The sequence below is a fragment of the Glycine soja genome, chromosome 16 (genome assembly GCF_004193775.1).
Source record: "Glycine soja cultivar W05 chromosome 16, ASM419377v2, whole genome shotgun sequence".
NCBI lineage: Eukaryota > Viridiplantae > Streptophyta > Magnoliopsida > Fabales > Fabaceae > Glycine > Glycine soja.
The window spans coordinates 22164289-22168171 of record NC_041017.1 but is presented as its reverse complement, the minus strand read 5'-3'; the positions used below and the strand labels follow the sequence as shown (position 1 = coordinate 22168171).

Sequence of the window (3883 nt, the reverse complement as noted above, 5' to 3'; positions counted from 1 at the left end):
CTGATTTTGAACATTCTGAGAACATGGCACAACCTCCACCCCATGAGAGGACTCTAAGGGAAATGGCTGCACCTGATTTCACTTACGAAAGCTTGTGCATCCCATACCCTGATGAGGATGTCCCATATATTCTTAAAACTGGACTGATCCATTTGCTTCCAAAGTTTCATGGCCTTGTAGGTGAAGACCCACACAAGCATATGAAAGAATTCCATATTGTCTGTTCCACCATGAAACCACCAGATGTACAGGATGATCACATATTTCTAAAGGCCTTTCCTCATTCTTTAGAGGGAGTGGCAAAGGACTGGCTATATTACCTTGCTCCAAGGTCCATCACGAGCTGGGATGACCTCAAGAGAGTATTCTTAGAAAAAAATTTCCCTGCTTCTAGGACCACGACCATCAGAAAGGATATTTCAGGTATTAGACAACTTAGTGGAGAGAACCTATATGAATACTGGGAGAGATTTAAAAAATTATGTGCCAGTTGCCTTCACCACCAGATTTCAGAGCAGCTTCTTCTCCAATATTTTTATGAAGGACTCAATAACATGGAGAGAAGTATCATAGATACTGCCAGTGGTGGAGCCCTTGGAGACATGACCCCTGTTGAATCCAGAAATTTAATTGAGAAGATGGCTTCCAACTCCCAGCAATTCAGTGCCAGAAATGATGCTATTGTCATTAGAGGAGTGCATGAAGTAGCCACGAATTCATCTTCATCAGGTGAGACTAAGAAGCTTGAAGGTAAACTAGATGCCTTGGTTAACCTGGTAACCCAACTGGCCATGAATCAAAAATCTGCACCTGTTGCTAGACTCTGTGGTTTATGCTCCTCTGTCGACCACCACACAGACCTTTGCCCTTCTGTGCAACAATCTGAAGCAATTGAACAGCCTGAAGCTTATGCTGCAAACATCTACAACAGACCTCCTCAACCTCAGCAGCAAAATCAGCCACAACAAAATAATTATGACCTCTCCAGCAACAGGTACAATCCCGGGTGGAGGAATCATCCCAACCTTAGATGGTCGAATCCTTCACAACAGCAGCAACAACAACAACAACAACAACAACTCCAGAAACAGCAAACAGTTGAGGCTCATCTGCAACCTTCCCTTGAAGAACTTGTGAGGCAAATGACTATGCAAAACATGCAGTTTCAACAAAAGACCAAAGCCTCCATTCAGAGCTTAACTAATCAGATGGGACAATTGGCTACACAGTTAAATCAACAATAGTCCCAGAATTCTGGCAGATTACCTTCTCAATCTGTCCAGAATCCCAAAAATGTGAGTGCCATTACATTGAGATTGGGAAAGCAGTGTCAAGAACCTCAACCAGCAAATGAACCTTCCCAACCTCACTCTACTCCAGAAAAAGATGATGCCAAAAAAGAAAATGTAAAGAGTAAGTTACCTAACAATTTCTATGCAGGTGACTCTAAAGAGAAGCAGCATATCCCTCTTCCATTCCCTCCAAGAGCAATTTCTAACAAAAAAATGGAAGAGGCAGAGAAGGAGATCTTGGAAACATTTAGAAAAGTAGAGGTAAACATACTTCTGCTGGATGCAATAAAGCAAATTCCAAGATATGCTAAATTCTTGAAGGAGTTGTGCACTAATAAGCGGAAGCTTAAAGGAAGTGAAAGAATTAGTATGGGCAGAAATGTCTCCGCATTGATTGGTAAATCTGCTCCCCAAATCCCTGAAAAATGTAAAGATCCAGGTACATTCAACATACCTTGTATTATAGGGAACATTAAGTTTGACAATGCCATGCTAGATTTAGGAGCTTCTGTTAGTGTTATGCCTCTATTTATTTTTAATTCTCTATCTCTTGGCCCCTTGCAGTCAACTGATGTGGTAATTCATTTAGCTACTAGAAGTGTTGCCTATCCTGCTGGTTTCATAGAGGATGTCCTAGTTAAAGTTGGTGAACTGATTTTCCCTGTTGATTTTTATATTTTGAATATGGAGGAGGGATTTTCTAAAGGACCAGTTCCCATCATTCTAGGCAGACCTTTTATGAAAACTGCTAGAACTAAGATAGATGTATATGCAGGCACACTATCTATGGAGTTTGGTGATATAACTTTTCATTTTAATATTCTTGATGCTATGAAACACCTATCTGAAGATCTTTCTGTATTTCATGTTTAATTAATTGACCATATTGTTGATGAATACATGACTGATCTACATTCTAATCTGCATGCCTGTCACTCTGCATGCCTGCCACTCCTCATACTTCTTTTCCACCATGACTTAGAGAGTTTTTCTTTTCCTATCTCCTTCTTTACTTTTATTACATTTGTCCGATTCTATTTGATGGTTTAATTGCTTTTAATCTTTTAATTGTGCTACATTGAGGAAAATGTGTTGTTTAAGTAGGGGGGAGTGTTCTTTGGTTTTGGTTTTGCTAGTTTTGTTAGTTTTGTTTGTGTTAAATTTGTTAGTTTTGTTGGGTTTCTAGTTTAATATTTTAGGTCAATTCTATTTGCATGTACAACTTTGCATATTTTTCTTTGAATTATAGGATATGTTCAAGAAATGGGTAATTGTTCTGAAAATAAAAGTCTCTTGACATTTTGTGATTTGAAATCCTTGTTTTTCCTCTACATGTCATGATAGTTTTGAAAGCTCAATTTGAAAGTGATAAGTTTACCTTTGTGAGAATTTGAGCCATCCATCATCATAATCTTTTGGTGTGTTTTGCCCCATTGATTGCTTGCACAATAGCCTTGGCTTGATTCTTGTTGATGCTTCCTAATTCACATGCATATTTGGAAATGATTTAGGCAATTTTGTTCTTATAAGCTTCTAGCCAAATGGACTTACCTTGAATTAATTCCTTTGATAGCCCCTTTGAGCCTATGTTCCCCTTTCTTTGTTTTGAAGCTCATTACAAGCCTTAAGTGGAAAACCATAATATCACCTTACCCTTAATGAATTTTGGAGCTTTGGAATTGTTTTGGGAATAAGTGTGGGGGGTATGTTTCATTGGAAGATATAATTTTTTGCCATGCTTAATATTTTATTTTGGCCATGCTTGATGTATATATATATTGCCTAGTTCTTGCTTTAATCTTCAAATTTGTATTGTTTAAAAAAAATGAAAAAACAAATTTCAATTGCTGCAAATTCCGCAAATTCCTATTGTTAAAAAAAAAGAAAAAAAAAGAGAGAAGTGAAGTTGAATAAATGAGGTCTTGTTATGAGGACTTTATTTGTGAGCCTTGGTTGATTTTGTTGATATTAGAGGGTTTGGGTTTACTACTTGTGCTTAATTTCCACTTATTCCCCATTGCTCCTCTATTCCTTTGGGATTTAGCTACTTATTCCATATTTTTTTCCCTACCTTGTCCTTGGCCCCATTACAACCTTTAAAGACCTTTTGATCCTCATGTGCATGTGTTTGTCAAGTTGTTTGTCAATTTTGGAATTTTGCCAACTCTATGTGGTGTTTGTTTTCATGGGTGCTTCGAGAGTAAACAATAGCCTAGACACTTGAGAGATAGAGTGTATATCTTGTCAGGCTTAATCATTTTTCATTATTGAGCTGATTAACTATTTTGCCATGATTGGGTTGCTTGGATGATTTTCACGAATGTCTTGACTCTTTGGATCTCTTCATGTTAGATGTTACCCATTCCTTTCATTCCTTGATGTTCATTGAGAAATATGTAAGTATTTTTGTTTGTCTCTCTTTGATATCCTTGGATTTTGTTCTTTATTTCATTTTGCCCAGGAGTGCAAAAGGCTAAGTATGGGGGGTTTTGATGTGCCATTATTTTCTCCTATTTCTTAACCCATTTTGCACCATTTTAAGTACTGATTAGTCTTAATTGTCAAATTAATTAGGCAGTTTTATTATTTGG

General features: G+C 37.4%; 1 non-coding gene across 1 annotated transcript; it reads right to left on the bottom strand.

Moving 5' to 3' along the window:
- Positions 1-401: 401 nt before the first annotated feature.
- LOC114391341 lies at positions 402-508 on the bottom strand. The gene has a single exon (XR_003662132.1). It is a non-coding gene; the product is annotated as a small nucleolar RNA R71 (small nucleolar RNA).
- Positions 509-3883: the final 3375 nt, after the last annotated feature.